This window comes from Galeopterus variegatus, unplaced genomic scaffold (assembly GCF_000696425.1).
Source record: "Galeopterus variegatus unplaced genomic scaffold, G_variegatus-3.0.2 Scaffold40, whole genome shotgun sequence".
Taxonomy (NCBI): domain Eukaryota; kingdom Metazoa; phylum Chordata; class Mammalia; order Dermoptera; family Cynocephalidae; genus Galeopterus; species Galeopterus variegatus.
In genome coordinates this window covers 1,141,559-1,161,730 of record NW_007726151.1, presented here as the reverse complement: position 1 = coordinate 1,161,730, position 20,172 = coordinate 1,141,559, and the positions used below count along the sequence as shown (strand labels likewise).

At 38.0% G+C, this 20,172-nt stretch overlaps 1 protein-coding gene across 2 annotated transcripts in view; it reads left to right on the top strand.

The window, feature by feature from the left end:
* The window catches only part of GRM8 (glutamate receptor, metabotropic 8), a 773,290-nt gene that overhangs the window by 103,789 nt on the left and 649,329 nt on the right, over positions 1–20,172 (top strand). The window lies entirely within an intron of this gene.

The window sequence follows — 20,172 nt, the reverse complement described above, 5'->3', positions numbered from 1 at the left end:
CTTACAAATAAAAAGATGTAATTAAAAAAATGCCTTCATTTGGGCCGGCCCGGTGGCGCGCTGGATAGTGCGCCGCTTGGGAAGCGCGGTGGCGCTCCCGCCCGAGGGTTCGGATCCCACATACAGACCGGTTCCCGCTCACTGGCTGAGCGATGCACGGGAGCAACACCGAGGGTTGCAATCCCGTTGCCGGTCCCCGGTCCGGTACGGGGGCAACACTGAGGGTTGCGATCCGTTGCCGGACACGGAAAAAGACAAAAAAGACAAAAAAAAAAAAAAATTAATCCCTGTTGGATTTTTGATACTTATAAATATTTTAAAATTTTTGTTTCTGATTTCTTTCTCAGTTTTCTGTACTTAAATTTTATACTCATTGTAGGTATAAAGAAGGAAGGAGATGAGGTAGAAAATTGATGCAATTAAGTGTTTTGATAGGTGTGAGAACTGTGAAAATCTTTCATTTCCTGAGAAAATATGTGGGAGTAAAACAGATAATTATTCAAATATTACATTCATTGTGAAAGAGAACTGGAGATCCTGTTTCTGTTAGTTTTCTAATCTTCACCCCTCTTTGGGTTATCTAACTTCTAACAGCAATATTCTGGCTTAAGTATTAAGTAAAATCTGAGTAAACTATCTAAAAGAGCTAATTAAATATTAATTCTAGCGTCTGGTCTAGGTTCAAGTGCCATAGACTAGCTTTGGCAACTATAATAATGTCATGAGCAAAGACCTGGATAAGGAAACCCCTCAATTGCGTGGGTGGGATAGGCACTGCGGAGGGGGCAGGGTTACAGAATGACACAGGCAAGTTAAGGATGGCATCCTGAGGGTTGCTGAGAGGGAAGGTGGCAACAACCTAATATAGCCATTGGCATCTTGTAGGGGCAACAAGGTCTAATGAGCATGTGTTGACAGGTTGTGGAAGCTCAGTGAAGGCCAGCTCTGAGGCGGGTGATAGTTGGAATTCCATGGAGCAGACAAAATAACACTGGGCTAACAATTCTGTCAGCATGCAGTCAGTCACAAGGCACAGGACACCCCTTCCCAGCAAAGAATTGTGTAGTGCAAGATGTCAATAGTGCTGAGATTGAGAAAACCTGAAATACAGTAAAATTACTACTACATAGTCTTGATTGAGTATTGAATTCATGTGAGCAATGCATTATATTTCTGGGTGCATATAAATTAGTTCAAACTTTGTTGCTGGCAAACCATGACTCTAACAGAGAGTAAATAGACTAGGATGTACTTCCCTGGAGATGCAAAGCAACCAAACCAGCGAGCAGAATGGAGCTAGCCTACATAGCATTTGTCTATGGGCCTGTGAGGGAACCTGTGGTCCCAACATGAGTGATGGGTTGTCCCCACTTGTGATATGAAGCCCATGGGATTTTGTGTGTTTATTAGAGCTCTCTTCACCTTTCCAGCCACTCTGACTTTTGCTCTCTGTATTAGTCTGTTTCTGTTTCTTATAAATACCTGAAACCGGGTGATTTATAAAGAAAATAAAATTTATTGCTTGCATTTTCAGAGGCTGGGAAGTCCACAGTCCAGGGAACACATCCAATGAAGGTCTTCTTTGGTGGTGGCTTTACAACAATGCAAGAGTCTCACATGGTAGAAAATGGCAGGGCAAAGGGAAAGAGACTCTCATGCCCTCTCCTTTTAAAGCCCTCAGAACCACGCCCAGGACCACCATCAAACCATCAAGTTAATCACCTCTTCAAGGCCCCACCTTTCAATGATCATAACAGGATTTCCTACTCTCAACAGTTACAGTGGGGATTAAACTTCAATGACTTTGGGGGGTCATTCAACCCACTGAACTGCCTTTATAACTTCTCATGGGAAGAGTGAAGGATTTGTGTAATTCTTTTTATCCATGAACTTCTGCCCAGCTCCCAGTCTTGCCTCTGACACAGGCTTTCCACAAACTATGATATTTAGTGCAGATGAAGGAAAATAAAGGTGATGAAGCACTTTCAGTGGAGGGTGCTGATGAGAGGTTGCTAATAATCTTGAAAAGGTTTGGTGACTTTAAAAAAAGCAACTGATTCCAGAGCTGAAACTTAAAGCCATTGCTCAGTGGTAAGTGAATATTGCTTGAGGAATATATGCCAAGATTATTTTTCAAGCAATAAATCTACTTAGACTTGATCATTGAGGAGTTTGCTCATTGCTGTTTCCTTTCTGATATTGTCACTTTCAAAGCTCCATTATTCAAGATGGCACTCCACTGATGTGACTATCGTGAGTTGCAGTGACTGCTAAAGTTTACCTCGAGACCTGACGTACTCAGGTTATATTTTGTCATCTTTCTCCTATGGAAGAGAGAAAATGAGGCCTTCAATGCATATGCAAGATGTTCAAGGTACTGTCAAACTTAGCATCCAGACTGTAGGGTCTTGGTTCTTGGGAGAGGTTTCTGTATAACTCAAGATCAAGAAACTATGAGAACACCTTACTCTCCCTGCTGCTCACCAAATCTGGGCTGATGGGCCAGAAGTCAGCACAGCAAAGTAGTTAGAGTCTATGGGCTCAGAGGTCAGACAAACCTCAGTTGGAGTCCCAGCTCTGCCACTTGTTATTAGGTAGGACCTTGGGCATGTTCTATAACATCGCTGCCTCAGTTACCTTATCTGTAAAATGGGGGAAATTATGAGGATTATATAATACATGTGGCTCATTTGACTTAGTGCCAGCGTCAGTAAGACAAAATAAATGTTGATTGTTTTTATCATCACCGTTATTTGTTTTTTTAATTTTTAAAAATTTTTATTAATGAGACATATTCATAGGGCACAGAGCTGACCGTCAGCACCTGTGCCCAAGATGTGGTGATCAGATCAATACTATCAGCATGCCAACCACTTCAAATTGCAATTTTTCCTATTGTCTCCAACCCAACCCCTCCCCAACACTCACTCCCTCCACCCTAACCTGGCAACACTAGGTCTGTTCTCTCCCTCTGCAAGTCCAACACAGCACTGTGGACTTCCTTCCTTCCTTCTTTTTCTCTTAGCTCCCACTTATGACTGAGGACATGTGGTATTTTTCCTTCTTATCATTACCATTATTGTTAATTGCATTGAGCTGTCCATATACTCTGTTCTGATTTTCTTATCGTTAAAGCTAGAAAGGGTGAGCTGAAAGTTGGGTTTCAGGTAGGTGGGAGCTATTGGATATTCTTCAGTGCTATTCCTCACTAAAGATAGATGTTTTGCCTTTTTCTCTGGATTTTCCCTTTAAATTGCCTTGTTGTGTGTGTATGTGTATACTACAAATAAAATTTTAAAATTTATAATGATGTAGGTCAAATTCCAAGATGCAAATGCTTTATTCACCCAAAGATTAGTTATTAGGAAATGGAAAATTTGTGGCTCCGTTTAGTATTGTGCTTCAAAACTAAGTCATTCAAATTCTGGCGCTGGGATCAGTCAGATGATTGGGAGCCTTCAGCATACGTATGAATGAAAAGCCGTGAAGAAAATTTGCCTGGCTAGCTCCATATTGAAGGGCTGGAGCAGGATTTCTTGCACCAGGATCACCTGGAATGTTTGTGAAAACACAGGTTTCTGGGCTCCTTAAGGGAAATGTAAAGATTCTGCAGATTGACTTTCTACTAGATGACGTGAGTAGGAAGTATTCAAGCTTCTGGAGGAACTGGCCCAATTATATAAAATTAACAAAAAAAAAATGAGAGAAACATATTTCAAAAGGAAAATGGAATGGGTGGGAGGAAGATTAGATTACATGATTTCCTTGTTTGGGAAAAGTAGATCGGTCAAAGGGCTTTACACCTGGGCACTGAAGGTATCATAAAGGTTAAAATGAAGAGGTTGTGGAAGCTCTTCTGGGCTGTTTTTGGTACACTTTGTGGAGGGGAAACTAGAGGTGCTGCTTATACTTCTGGCTGGGATTGGGGAACCAGTTTTGAGGAGAGAGAGAAAGAGAGAGAAAGGAAATAATCTAATTTGTGCCAGACAGGCTGCTGGAAATTTGGCAAGTTGGTAAAAATTAGGATCCCGTTTTTAAACATGAAATGAGCTTGAGCAATTAGTAAGAACTTTAACTTGAAACTTTCCAATGGGTTTACACTCTGGCAAAAATATTTTTTACTTTTTAACAGAGAATTGTAAATGGGGAAGACTGCCTCTAGGCAACAATTATTTAAGTTTTTACTTAGAAAGTTTATTGCATTTTAAATCAAAAAAGAAACTCACCTGGTATTCAGGACCCAGCATTCTGTCCTTTTCTTTTTTTAGTAATGAGGCAAATTAAATTTTGGAAAGGGACCTAGATAAATCCAAAGGTGGTAAAACCAGGGGAGAATTTTAAATTTCAAACTTTTTTATTGGTTATGAATATTCATGAGGTACAAAGCTGATTGTCACCGCCTCATGCCCATGATGTGAGGGCCAGATTCATACTGGCAGCATACCCATTACCACAAATTGCATTTGTACCTCATGTCCCCCACTCAGTTATCCCCAACCTCCCTCTCCTTCCCCCTTTCCTCCCCACTCCACTTTGTAGCCCAAGGAATGTTCTCTCCATCTGCAAGCCCAATGCACTACTATGGTCTTTCTTTCCTTCCTTCTTTCTCTCTTAGCTCCCACTTACGAGTGAGGACATGTGGTATTTATCCCTCTGTGCTTTGCTTATTTCACTCAACATAAGTTTCTCCAGGCTCATCCATATTGTTGCAAATGGGAGTATTTCATTCTGTTTTTTATGGCAGAGTAGTATTCCATGGTGTATATATACCACAGTTTCTTTACCCAATCATCCATTGATGGACATTTAGGTTGGTTCCATGTCTTGGTTATTGTAAACAGAGCTGCAATGAACATGGGAATGCAGGTATCCCTTTGATATGATGATTTCCATTCCTCTGGGTATATACCCAGAAGTGGGATTGCTGGATCATATGGAAGATCTATCTGGACTTGTTTGAGAAACCTCCATACTGTTTTCCATAGTGGTTGTCCTAATTTACAGCCTCACCAACAGTGCAGGAGCATTCCCTTCTCTCCACACTCTCGCCAGCATTTGTTATTCACCATCTTTTTGATTATAGCCGGTCTAACTGGGATGAGGTGACTTCTCAATGTAGTTTTAATTTGCATTTCCCTTATGACTAGTGATGTCGAGCATGTTTTCATGTACCTCTTGGCCATTTGTATGTCTTCCTTTGAAAAATGTCTATTCAGCTCCTTTGCCCATTTTTTAACTGGGTTATTTGTTTTTTTACTGTGTAATTGCTTGAGTTCCTTATATACTATGGATATTAATCCCTTGTCAGATGCATAGTTAGCAAAAATTTTCTCCCACTCTGTAGGTTGTTGTTTCACTCTGTTGATTGTTTCCTTTGCTGTGCAGAAGCTTTTTAGTTTGATATAGTCCCATTTGTTTATTTTTTCTTTTACTGCTTGTGCCTTCAGGCTCATGTTCATAAAGTCTGTGCCCAGACCTAGTTCCTGAAGTGTTTCACCTATATTTTCCCTTAGTAATGTTACAGTTTCAGGTCTTATACCTAAGTCTTTAACCCATTTTGAGTTGATTTTAGTGTATGGTGAAAGGTGCATATCTATTCTGCATATGGATATCCAGTTTTCCCAGCACCACTTGTTGAAGAGGCGGTCTTTTCCCCAATGTAGATTTTTGTTGCCTTTGTCCAATATCGGGTGGCTATAAGGCTGAGAGGTGATTTCTGGGTTCTGAATTCTATACCACTGGTCTGAATGTCTATTTTGTACCAGTACCACGCTGTTTTGGTTACAATAGCTTTGTATTATAATTTGAAGTCAGGTAGTGTTATGACTCTGGCTTTATTTTTTTTGCTCAGGATTGCTTTGGCTATTCAGGGTCTTTTGTTGTTCCATATGAAGGGTAAGATTGTTTTTCCATTTCTGTGAAGAATGTCATTGGTATTTTGATGGGGATTGCATTGAATCTGTAGATTGCTTTCGGTAGAATAAACATTTTCACAATGTTAATTCTTCCAATCCAAAAGCATGGAATATCTTTCCATCTTTTTGTGTCTTCTTTAATATCTTTCAGTAGTGGTTTGTAGTTCTCATTGTAGTGGTCTTTCCCCTCCTTGGTTAAATTGATCCCTAGGTATTTTATTTTTTTCATGACAATTGTATATGGGCTTACTTTCTTTATTTCTCTTTCTGTTAATTCATTATTTGAGTATATAAATGCAACTGATTTTGGGGCACTTATTTTGTATCCTGCAATGTTACTGAAGTTATTAACCAGCTTTAGGAGTTTTTTGATAGAGTCTTCAGGTTTTTCTAGATATGGTATCATGTCATCTGCAAATAGGGAAAGTTTGACTCATCTTTTCCAATCTAGATTCCATTTATTTCTTTCTCTTGCCTGATTGCTCTGGCTAGTACCTCCGGTACTATGTTAAATAGAAGTGATGAGAGTGTGCAAACTTGTCTTGTTCCTGTTCTTAAGGGAAAGGCCTTCTATTTTTCCCCATTCAGAATGATACTGGTTATGGGCTTGTCATAAATGGCTTTTATTGTGTTGAGATATTTTCCTTCTATACCTAATTTGTTGAGAATCTTTATCATGAAAGGATGTTGAATTTTGTCATATTCTTTTTTCAGCATCTACTGAGATAATTATATGTTCTTTGTCCTTGTGTTTGTTTATGTGATGCATCACATTATTGACTTTCATATGTTGAACCATTCTTGCATCCCTGGGACGAATCCCACTTGATCATAGTGTATAATTTTTAAAATATGTTTCTGTATTCTGATTGCTAATATTTTGTTGAGGATTTTTGCATCTAGGTTCATCAAGGATATTGGTCTGTAATTTTCTTTTTCTTTGTTGTGTCTTTATTTGGTTTTGGTATCAGAGTTATGTTGGCCTCATAGAATGAGTTTGGGAGAGTAGCATCTGTTTCAATTGTTTGGAATAGTTTGAGGAGAATTGGATTTAACTCCTCTTTAAAAGTTTGATAGAATTCAGGTGTAAAGCCATCCAGACCTGAACTCTTCTTTGTTGGAAGATTGCTAATTACTGCTTCAACCTCCCTGTTATTGGTCTGTTCAGGTTTTCTATCTTTTCTTGGTTCAGTCTTGGTAGCTTGTATGTGTCTAGAAACTTATCCATATCTTCCAGATTTTCATATTTGTTGTCATACAGTTGTTTATAATAGTCTCTAATGATTCTTTGTATTTCTGTGGTATTGGTTGTAATGTCTCCCTTTTCATTTCTGATTTTTGTTATTTTGGGTCTTCTTCTTTTTTTTTTTTTTTTTTTTTTTTTTTTTTTTGTTAACTTAGCTAATGGTTTGTCTATTTTATTTATCTTCTCCAAAAACCAACTTTTAGTTTTGTTGATCTTTTCTATTTTTTTTTTCTTGGTCTCTATTTCATTTAGTTCTGCTCTGATCTTAATTATTTATTTCTGTCTACTACCTTTAGGTTTGGATTGTTGTTTTTCAAGTTCTTTGAGGCATAGTGTTAGGTCATTTATTTGAAGTCTTTCTGTTCTTTTGATAAGCATTTATTGCAATAAATATCCCTCTTAGTACTGCTTTTCCCTCTTAGTAGCTGCAGTATCCCACAGGTTTTGGTATGATGTATCTTTATTTTCATTAGTTTTTCAAGTTTTAAATAGAAAAACAATAGCTGATTTTCATAGCTAAATGTTTTCACCTATATAATTTTTAAAAAATGGGAGAAAATTTAGCAAGTTAAGAATGAACACTCTTCACTTTACATTTGATTTACATGACAAAATATATCAGCATCCAGGAGGAGCCGACTTCTATTACTAAACATAAGTTGATTGGTTTTTTTCTGTATGCCATGTGTTGTGCTTGGTCCTCGGGTTACAGAATTGAATATGACATAGCTCCTTCCTGTAATGCCCCATAATGTAGGGAGGAGAAGAGAACATGAACAGATAATTTCTATACAGTGTGGGAACTGGGACTGTAGAGATGTCACATGTTGTTATGTATTTACAGTTACATTTCACACAGTGTCTAATCTGTGGCATTGTGCTAGAGATTGGACTACAGGGTGTGTGTGTGTGTGTGTATGCATAAATTTCAACTCCCACAACAGTTCTACTTTTATCTGTATTTTATAGATGAGGGAATAAGGCTTAGAGAGATTAAGTCATCCAAGATCACATGGCTAGATTTTATCAGAATTGAAACTTGAACTCGGAATTCTGAATGACCTTGAAACCTATGCTCTTTGCATTATAATATTGTGATCTTGCACTTTGATCTAATTTCTGTATACATTCTGTCAAGCTAATATGCAATTATTTAATTTTTCCAAGAAGATCTGAAAACCTCCTTAGATTTAAAATGTTTTAGATATTGCCTACATTTGATGGAGAATTTTCTCAGGAGTGGAATATTTAAAAATAGAGCTAGAACTCATAGCACTCTCAACTTGAGCCTTACTACTTGGTACACATTGCTCTAGGAATGAATGTCTCAGGTACTAGGATTCAAAAAATTTTAATAAATAAATATATTCCTTTAGTGGAAAGAGAGAAGTCTCTGATCTGCCACAACCTACTAAATTTATGTTTTAAATATCTTTACATTTTATGTTATAAAGGTTCTGCTGTGTTGTGCTTTTAAATATGCAGTTGAATGTACTTCCTGCAGGTAGAATGAATATACCATAATCCATTCTGCCACAACATGAGCTATTAGAAGTGATGCTTCTGGCTGTTATGGGTAAATCATATCTGTAGAACAAATTAAGAGTTGGGCTGTTTGCAGTGTATTGGATTTGCCTGTTTCACAACTGCATTCATTAAATCCAAATTTGATGAAAGCTGTTCCTACTAAATTTGATAACTCCAATTCTAACAAGTTATACATATAATAAAGCCACTTTGAAAATTCTGTGACATTTGTATTATTTTTATCTGTTAATAACTAAGCCATCTTAAAATTAGGTACCCATACTTAACCATCTATTAGTAGAAGTATTTCTTAATTTATGGCATTTATTGAATTTGTTCAGAATTCAGTGCTCTTGTCTGATTTATCTTAATGCTTTGGCATTGAAGAACATAAGATTAGTGAATACTTCTAGCCTTTCAATCGAATTGCTGAATTTTTGAGGAACTCGTACAATGTGCACAGCATTATGCAAGGTGTAGTTGGTTTGAAGAGGAAAAATAAGAAATCCTCAATCTTTAAAAATTACTGTCTCTCAAAATAATAACAGGCATAATATCTGTATTGGGCATTTCTCCTGTTATTTGCCGGAGAAGAACAACCTCCTTGGAGCAAGAAAAATGGGGAAAATGACCAATCTTATATTTAAATACTCCTTGAGAATAAGAACAATTTTAGGTGAAGCCAATTTTAGTCTCTATGCCCAACTGCTGCTAACAGTTTCATGCCTAGTTTATTATTATTATTTTTTAATTACTCGTTAATTTTTTATCTCTCAACTTTGACCTTCTAAATGGTCTCGTCTCATTTCTTTCCCTGGTTCAGTCCTATCCTGAACTGCAGAAGGTTGCTTCTGGAGGGAAGGGTGGGGAAAGATCAGTTGAAATTAGTAAAAAAGATTTATTATAAATATTTTAAATTTTAGTTTTATTATTTTCAAACATCTATAGTAGATCAAACAATGTCTAAAAGAAATTGTTTTTATTTTATTTTATATTTTAGTTTATTTTAACTTAGAGGTTTCTGTAGACTGCTTTAGTGAATAGCTAAAAAATGATTTATAATTAGTTTTATATAATGTTCACATTTGCTTATATGGAAATGGGCACTCTTAGATTTCTCAAAACAGTTTTTTTTTCTTTTGAGTGAGTTAAATGTTGTTTTCTGAATGTTGTTTACTCATATTCATCCTATTCATATACTGAATAAACTTCCCTTTTATAAATGGATTATAAAAACGTAAACTTGGACTCAACTCAACATCTCTAATTTCAAATCAGTGAGGTCTAAATCAATGGTTTTAAAAAATATTACAGAGTGCTAATGATGTGTTCAATAAACAAAATCTCCTTGATTATTAAATTTTCATCATGCTAAGCTTCTCTGTTGGCCATACATTTAATATATTTCCAAAAATTGTTTATGAAGTTTGCAGAAATATTAGCCTGTTAAAAGGTCTTTGTTAAAGAAACAGACCTGTATTTAACAGCTCAGAGGAAAGCTAGCTGAAATTTGCATAGACTCTCCACTTAGCAAAATCATTTTATATGTACAGAAGATATATGTCTTGCCTACATTTCATAATTAAGAGCTTATTTTTTTTCCATATGTAAGAAAATGCCTATCAGTTAACAGACCAGGAAATGTCATGAGCTTTGCACTGATATTTATGTTTTAAAATATTATGGTAGCAAGCAGAACAATGTTGCATTTTAATTTTTTTTTCTTTTAAAAATTTTTTGACTTTCTTACAATTCAAATTCTATTTCGGCCACATTTATTTATCTATTTATTTATTTATTTTGTCTTTTTTTTTTTCGTGACCAGCAACGGATCGCAACCCTCAGTGTCGCGCCCGTACCGGACCGGGACNTGTTAAAAGGTCTTTGTTAAAGAAACAGACCTGTATTTAACAGCTCAGAGGAAAGCTAGCTGAAATTTGCATAGACTCTCCACTTAGCAAAATCATTTTATATGTACAGAAGATATATGTCTTGCCTACATTTCATAATTAAGAGCTTATTTTTTTTCCATATGTAAGAAAATGCCTATCAGTTAACAGACCAGGAAATGTCATGAGCTTTGCACTGATATTTATGTTTTAAAATATTATGGTAGCAAGCAGAACAATGTTGCATTTTAATTTTTTTTTCTTTTAAAAATTTTTTGACTTTCTTACAATTCAAATTCTATTTCGGCCACATTTATTTATTTATTTATTTATTTATTTTGTCTTTTTTTTTTTCGTGACCAGCAACGGATCGCAACCCTCAGTGTCGCGCCCGTACCGGACCGGGACCGGCCACGGGATCGCAACCCTCGGTATTGCTCCCACCCCTCGCTCAGCCAGTGAGCGGCCGGTCTGTATGTGGGATCCTAACCCTCGGCGGGAGCGCCACCGCACTTCCCAAGCGGCGCACTATAGCAGTGCACCACTGGGCCGGCCCCCGGCCACATTTATTTTTGATAGCAACATGTTTTAGTTCCTGCTTGAAATAATCCCATTTGTACTCACACTTTCTTCATTGATTTTAAAGGTAAGTAAGGTCCAGTGGAATTTATGTATTGGTGGCTTATCAAGGTGAAGTGATACTTCATGGAGGTGAGATCTGTAGCAAGATGTGACTATGTTTTAAATTGATCTTTGAAGTTTTGAACAACTTTATCTATTGTAGCATTGCAGATATTTTCTCACCCATTTTATTTTTTTTAGGAATTTCTGTACTTTTTTTCTCAAGGAAGGAAACTTTTAGCACAAATGTAGTTAGCAATGAGTTCTCAATTTGCCCACAAGTTAAGTCATTCATAGAGTGACTGTATGATAATGAAATGAAATTCTGATTATAGCAACTAATGCCTAGTCAGTGCTTTTATGTACCAGGCTCTGCATTAAATGCTTTACATGTATTATTTCATTTAATCTTCATAGATAAACCTAGTTTTTGGATGGGGAAGCTGAGGGATACTCCTGTGAGAATGAATAGAGATAATACTTTAGTTACGTGGGTAAAACAAGGTAGAAATAGGATGCAAACCCAGGATTTGCCTGATGCCAGTTTATGTGCTTAATGACTGCAGCCACTTCAATAAAACTACTTTCCCTTGGAAGTCTGCATTCCTTAGCCAGCTAGAACATTTAGCCAGTCCTATGTCCTAATCAATCACCTAATGGAGACTGCAAAATGGCTTCAATTCTTTGCATCATTAAAAGGTAATACGTACTTTTTGACTACTTTGTATTCATTAGCATAACATTAAAGATAATTAAGAAAAAAAAACCAAAAGAGTAAAAACAAAATGCCAGTTTATCTTATTACTTGCATTTTAAGTCGGCAGAGATTTATGGAATTAATTGGATTTTTAAAATCTCTCAGCTACTACTCTAACAAGGCCTTTTCTTAGAGGTTGTAGGTCTGGGTACAATTCATGCTGTATGACTTGCTTTCTCCAGTGTCTAGGTCTCCTCTTGCCCATCCATTCATGCCAGTCACGGAGTTGTGTCCCAGAGAACCCAGACCCTTTCCTTCCTCAGGGCCTTCACATCAGCTCTTCCCGCACTTGGAACTCTCTTCCTCTGGTACTTGCAAAGCCAGGTTCCTTCCTGTCCTTCAGATCTCAGCTTGAATGCCAGCTCCTCAGAAAGTCCCCATCTGATCCTCCAACTAAAGTGACACTCCTCCTTACTCTCATCACCTCTCCCACACACTGTTTCCAGTGTAGTACTTTCATTAGCTGTTGTCATTTTGTTGTCTATATTCCCCAGTAGATCCTATGCTTCTTAAACCATGTCTGTCTTATTGTGTCTCTAGCACTGAGCAGAACGGCATGTAATAGGGGCTCAGTAAATATTCGAGAAGTGAATGAATAAAAAAATGAATGAATTGGAGAGCTTTGAGAAGGAAAAGAAATAGTTAAAAGGAATGAAGTGCAGTAAAAGTAACTTTTAAATTTGTAGGCAGAGCAGTGCTAATTGGGATGAGCCACAGCAATGGAGAGGGGGGGTGGCATTTTCCTTTAGCATGTGAATCCCAGATTTGCCCAACGACTTTTAACTTGAACAAGGGTGTCCCAGCTTGTCCTCTAAGAAACAACTGTGTCTCTGGTCACTTCTTTATTCTTTTTTTCCCTGTTCTTTCTTTACTTTTAATTGACACATAATAGTTGTACATATATATGGGGCACAATGTGGCATTTGGATACATGTATACAATGCACAATGATTAAATCAAGGTCATCAGCATATCCATCACCCTAAACATTTGTCATTTCTTTGTGCTGGGAACATTCAACTTTCTCTCTTCTAGCTATTTGAAATTACACAATAAATTATTGTTAATTATAGCTACCCTACAGTACTATAGAACATTAAAACATTTTCCTCCTTTCTAGCTGTATTTTTGTATCCATTGACCAACCTCTCTCTTCCTCCTCCTTCTCCTTTCCAGCCTGGTCACTTTTAATAAGGTAAGACCCTGATCCAAAATCTAGGCTTCAGATTTGCTCTATCCTAGAGAAGGCTGTTTGCATAGTGCCATAGATAATGAAGACTGGTCTGTAGTGCATAATGGATCCCAGTTTGTCTGTATTTTTTTTTTATACAAAACTGCAGAATTCAAAATAAATGACATTTTAAAGTACCGTTCTTTATTTTGAAAAATGTTGTTGTTAGAGTTAAAAGCTAAGTTCACGCATTTCAGATTACTCTTGCATTTAAGAGTTCAGAGCTGCATAGGTTTAGTCAGAAAACTTAACTAGACATAAATAACAGATGCCAGGAGACAAAGGATAAAAAGGGAAATGTTAAATTATAGCAGTAGTATCTATCACAAGAAATAATAGACACACAACAAATCTCTTCCTATCGCAAAATCACGTTGGTTGTTATCAACAAATTGTCTTTAAAGGCTGGGTTGCTATAACACAGGAATGAAAATTGTGGAAAATTGATTGCCTAAAAGTATGTGTCATATTATTATTTTAAGAAAATGATATAAGAACGAAATTAGGAACTTGGTGTGGTGAGATACCTTAGACCAGTGTCCCTATAGGCAGGTAAGAACTGAGAAAGTGATATAAGGAAGACCTTGTTATTTGAAGGTCTCTGGCCCTGGAATCTGGCCCTTACATGTTGTTTTAGCCCGTTTTGTGTTGCTACAATAGAAATACCTGAGACTGGGTAATTTATAAAGGAAAGAGGTTTATTTGGCTTACAATTCTGGGACAGCTGCATCTGGCATGGGCCTCAGGCTGCTTCTACTCATGGTGGAAAGTGGCAGGCAGCTGGCAGGTACAAGCAGATCACATGGCGACAGGAAGCGAGAGAGAGAAAGCAAGAGAGAGAGAGGAGGTGCCAGGGTCTTTTTTGAGCAACCAGCTCTCACGGGAACTAATAGAGCGAGAACTCACTCATTAATCCCCCCTCCCCCAGGGAGAGCATTAATCCATTCATGAGGGATCTGCCCCCATGACTCAATCAGTTTCCAACACTGCCACATTGGAGATCAAATTTCCACATGAGTTTGGGAGGGGACAACACATCCAAACTCCATCATTCCGCCCCTGGCCCCCCAAAACTCATGTCACTCTCACATACAAAATACAATCCCAAAATTCTATCCCAACAGTCCCAAAAGTCTTAGCTTGTTCCAGCACCAACTTAAAAGTCCAAAGTCCAAAGTCTCCTCTGAGACCAAAAGCAAAAGTCCTTCCAAAAGTGAAGCTGTAAAAGTGAAAACCAAATTTATCTACTGCCAAGATACAATGGTGGAACAGACATTGGGTACACGTTCCCATTCCAAAAGGGAGGAATAGGCCAGAAGAAAGGAAAAACAGGCCCCAAACAAGTCTGAAACCCAGCAGGGCAGACATTATATTTTAAACCTCCAAAATAATCTTCTTTGACTCTAAGCCCTGCATCCTGGGCATAATTGGACATCTGGGCCCCCAAAACCTCAGGCAGCCTCACTCCCACATCTCTGCCAGGCACAGCCCATTGGGCTGCACTGGTGCCTGCAGCTTTTCCAAGCCTGCGTTGCACGTTACCAGTGGCCCTGCAGTTCCGGGGTTCTGGTGGTAGCTCTGCTGCATTGGCTGTGCTAGAAATTTCCCTGGTGGGGGCTCTTGGTGGGGGCTCTGACCCCACTCTCCTGCTCGGTGTTGCTCTAGTAGATGTCCTTTGCAGTGGCTCCGCCTCTGCAGCAGGTCTCTGCCTGGGCTTCCAGGCTTTTCCATACATCCTCTGGAATCTGGGTGGAAGCTGCTATGCCTCCACTGCTCTCATGGCCTACCGGCCTGCAGATTTAACACAACATAGATGCCACCGAGGTTTTGGGCCTCTACTCTCCGGGGCTGCTGCACGAACCATGCTTGGGGATGCTCCAGCTGGAGCAGCTGGGATGCAGGGAGCAGGATCCTGAGGGCAGCTGCGCTCCGGGTCTGTCCTCCAGGATTACTCAGTCCTTCTAAGCTTCAGGGCCTGTGATGGGTGGGGCACCCTTCAAGACTTCTGAAATGCCTTTAGGGCTTTCCTCTCATTTTCTCTGTTATTAGCATCTGGCTGCCTCACTGCCAAGATAATGTCTTTAGCAACCAGTTTATCTGCTTCACCCTTGCATTGTTCTTCGGCTCTCTGCTTCTTTACCACATGGCCAGGTTGCAAAGTTTCCAAATCTTTACGCTCTGCTTCCATTTTAAATTCTGGCTTTACATTATGCCTTTGCCACCATAACTCAGAGTAGGCTGTTAGAAGTAGCCATGCAGCATCCTGAATGCTTTGCTGCTTGGAAATTTCTTCAGCTAAATGCTCTGGTTCACAACTCTTAAGTCCCACCTTCCACAAAGTCCAATGGCATGGACACAATGCAGCCAAATTCCTTGCTATGGTGTAGCAAGGATGATCTTTTGTCCAATTCCCATATGTTCCTCATTCCTATCTGAGACCTCATCATCCGCACGGCCTTTACTGTCCACATTTCTATCAGCATTCTGGTCACAACCATTTAACCAATCTCTAAAATCTTCCAAACATTCTCTCATCTTTTTTTCTTCTTCTAAGTCCTCCAAACTCCTCGAGCCTTTGCCCATTATCCAGTTCCAAAGCTGCATCCACATTTTCAGGTATCTGTATAGCAACACCCCACTCCTCGGTACCAATTTTCTGTTTTAGTCTGTTTTGTGTTGCTATAACAGAAATACCTGAGACTGGGTAATTTATAAAGGAAAGAGGTTTATTTGGCTTACAATTCTGGGACAGCTGCATCTGGCATGGGCCTCAGGCTGCTTCTACTCATGGTGGAAAGTGGCAGGCAGCCGGCGGCGGGTACAAGCAGATCACATGGCGACAGGAGGCAAGAGAGAGGAAGCAAGAGAGAGAGAGAAGGTGCCGGGGTCTTTTTTAGCAATGAGCTCTCGCAGGAACTAATAGAGCGAGAACTCACTCATTAATCCCCCCTCCCCCAGGGAGAGCATTAATCCATTCATGAGGGATCCGCCCCCATGACTCAATCAGTTTCCAACACTGCCACATTGGGGATCAGATTTCCACATGAGTTTGGGAGGGGACAACACATCCAAACTCTATCACATGTGAATCTACTTAAAATGGGATCAGACTTGGGCCAGACTGATGGTGCACTGGAGAGTGCGCTGCTTGGGAGCGCAGCGGCGCTCCCGCTGAGGGTTCGGATCTCATGTGGAGACCGGTTCCCACTCACTGGATGAGCGCGGTGCGGGAGCAACACTGAGGGTTGCGATACCATTACCGGTCAGTAAAAAAGACAAAAAGGAAAAAAAAAATGGGAACAGACTTTTCAAGGTAAATAGTTTTAAAAAAAAAGATCTGAGAGATTTGATTGGGGGCTCTATCTGAAAAATCAAAACAAAATTATGAAACTACTTTCTGAATCCTTCATGTTTTCTGTAGTTGTTGCTTGATCTAACCATCCCACAGGTCATATGTCCATGGCTTTGCATATGATTACATTGACTTTCTACAATTTTGGAACTTTTGTAAGATTTCCAATTTCATTTTGCAATTGATTAGTATTGAATTGTTAGCTATTGTAAGCAATCAACAAGGGAAGGATTTTGACTGGCATAAAACTGAAGGTTGGGAGGGGACTAATTTTCAGAGTCAGCAGATTAGTGAATATTTTCAGTTATGACAACTTGTTTTTCCATGCAACCCCTTTACTGAGGGGACTTGGGTGACATATGCTTGGACAATTAAGAACTCTTGTAATTCTGCCCCCAATCAAAAATCTCTTCCTGTCCTGCCACAAATCCTCCAACTGACAAATGACTGGGAGATTAGGGTGTTTCAAAATGAACTTGATTGGTTACACCAGCAGTTCAAATTCAGAGAATTATTAGATCCATGTATTAGTTTGCTAAGGCAAACTAAAGTAGGAAAAATAAAATAAGACTCTCTACCAAGATTCTGTCATGGGGAAAATACATTCAGGATGTGGCTGCCAAGGGCAGTCTTTCAGATTGATTCTCTCATTGGTTTAGCTTCCTGTGGCCTAGGAATTAAATCTCTTACTGTGTGCAATTTACACTTACTGAGAAGGTTAGTTTCTTCTCAAGCTGTTCTGTAGCATTTCTGGGTGAGAATGAGAAATGAAATTTTTAGCAGTTTAGCCAAGGGTTTGGGAATTTGATTTTTGGTTATTTAGAATATTTAATTTACAAGAATATATATATTTTCACTGTATAATAAAGTGAATATATATATATATATATATTTTTTTTCACTGTATAATAAAGAACAAGGAGTTTGGTTGTATGCCCAGCAGTTCAGTTTCTCAAAGACATGGAATAGTTTTGCCTTGATGTGGGGCAAACAGTTCATAGGAAATTAATATCTTTTTACAAAGTAAGNTTAGCAGTTTAGCCAAGGGTTTGGGAATTTGATTTTTGGTTATTTAGAATATTTAATTTACATGAATATATATATTTTCACTGTATAATAAAGTGAATATATATATATATATATTTTTTTTTCACTGTATAATAAAGAACAAGGAGTTTGGTTGTATGCCCAGCAGTTCAGTTTCTCAAAGACATGGAATAGTTTTGCCTTGATGTGGGGCAAACAGTTCATAGGAAATTAATATCTTTTTACAAAGTAAGGCTATCAGTTAATAGCTGCAGCAGGGAATAAGTGAAAGTGTTGTCTTGTTTATGTCTTGTCTGAAAGGATAATAATTTTTTGGTTTATACCTTTGATTCTATAGATTTATTTAAAATGTCAGGATATGAAAATATTGACTTTACCTGGGTTCCTGCTATGAAATGCATGATGAATGAAATTCTGACATACTTATAGACATTCATACACATCATTTATTTGTAGGAAGAAATTATTCCAATTCATCAGGTAAGGTATGATGAAGAAGGAGTCATTTTGATGTCATATGATTAATGTTACTACAGGACTTTGTGTTCTTTTTTTTTCCTGTCAATTTTCTTCCATGTTGTACTCCAATATCAGCTATTTTTCAGTCCTTTGCTGGGTATTCTGCTGTGGCAGCTGCCTTCCCCAAGCTGCTTGGGGAAAACAAATTGTGAGTGTAGATGTAAAAGAAGCAGTGCATATGTCAGGGAACTTTTTTTTCCTGCTTGTTCCTAGGGAAGCTATGTAGTATCATGGAAAGAATGTGGTTTTTGATCTCACAGATTCTGGCTTAAACCTTACCCCTTCAACATTAGCTGAGTGTAATCAAAGGACACTTATTTAACTTTCTGACTCTTAGTTTCCCTACCCATAAAACAGAGATACCTTCCTTGCAAGATTGTTGCATAAGTTAGAGTATGCATAAAGTGCTCAGGGGTTTACAATAAATGGTAAGTGTTATTACTGCTATTTTGCCATATTGAAAGGAACTTTCAGATAAAGACAGCTCACTTTGGGAAGAGCGAATGGTAAACCTGGTCCTTGGTGGCCAAGTTTCCTGGATGATAGCTATAGGCTGTATAGAAACAGCAATATATATATAAAAAAAAAGACTGGGTGTTTGGGTCTTGATGTGAGACTTTCCTCCAATAATACTCCTTCAGAGTAGTATGATTCTCAAATCAGGATGATTATCAGGATCATTGGAGGAAATGTTTGATATCACCCCCAAACTGAAGAGTTTGTGGAAAAATAGAATTAAAAGATAATACAAATCTTTTCAAAAAATTTTTGAAGACCCCTTGTCTATGAGGCCACAGAATCTGATTTTTCCCCATTCTATATTTATTTATTCATACTATTTATTTATTTATTTTTATTGAAACATAATTGATTATACATATTCGTGGGGTACACAGTTAAATATAAATACTTGTGTGCAGTATGTGATGATCAAATCAAGAAAGTTAGTATTTTCATCATTACAAAACATAATCATTCTTTCTGTCCATTAACCAATTTCCCACTAACCTCACTCCCTTCTCCCTTTCCCAGTTCTAGTAACCACAGCTCTGTTCTCTCCTTTTATAAGTTCAGCATATTATTGTGATTGTCCTTCTTTTCTCTTTCCTATTTGTTAGCTCTCATTTATGCGTGAGGACATGTTGTATTTCTCTTTCTGTACCTAACTTATTTCACTTAGCGTAATTTTCTCCAATCTTATCCACGTTATTGCAAATGGCAGAATTTCATTCTTCTTTATGGCTGAGTAGTAGTCCTTTGTGTCTGTAAACCACATTAGCCTTATAATGTCATCTGTTGATGGACATTTAGGTTAGTTCCAACTCTTAGCTATTGTAAATAGAGATGTGATAACCATGGGGAAGCAGGTATCCCTTCCACGTGATCATTTCCATTCCTTTAGGTATACACCCAGCAGTGGGACTGCTGGATTGCATGGCAGTTCTATCTGTAGTTGTTTGAGGAAACTCCATACTGTTTTCCATAATGGCTGCACTAATTGACAGTCCTACCAACAATGTAAGAAGGTTTCCCTTTTTCCACATCCTTGCCAGCATTTGCTATTCATTTGCTATTCTATTTGCCAGTCTAACTGGCATGAGATGATATCTTAATATGGTTTTGATTTACATTTCCCAGATGATTAGTGAAGTTGAGCATTTTTTCATGTGTCTGTTGGCCATTTATGTATCTTCCTTTGAGTGATGCCTATTTAGCTCCTTTGCCTATTTTAAAATAATGTTACTTGTTTTTTTTACTGTTAAGCTGTTTGTGTTCCTTGTATATCCTGGATATTAATCTCTTGTTGGATGCATATTGTAAATATTTTTTTCCATTTCGTAAGTTGTCTTTTCACTTTGTTAATTGTTTCTTTAGCTGTGCAGAAGTTTTTAGCTTGATATAATCCCATTTATTTATATTTCCTTTTTTGCTTGTGCTTTAGAGGTCTTGTTCATAAAGTCTTTGCATAGTCTTACTTCTTGAAGTGTTTCACCTATGTTCCTATGTTTTCTTTCAGGAGTTTTATAGTTTTGGGTCCTATATTTAAGCCTTTAATCCATTTTTAGTT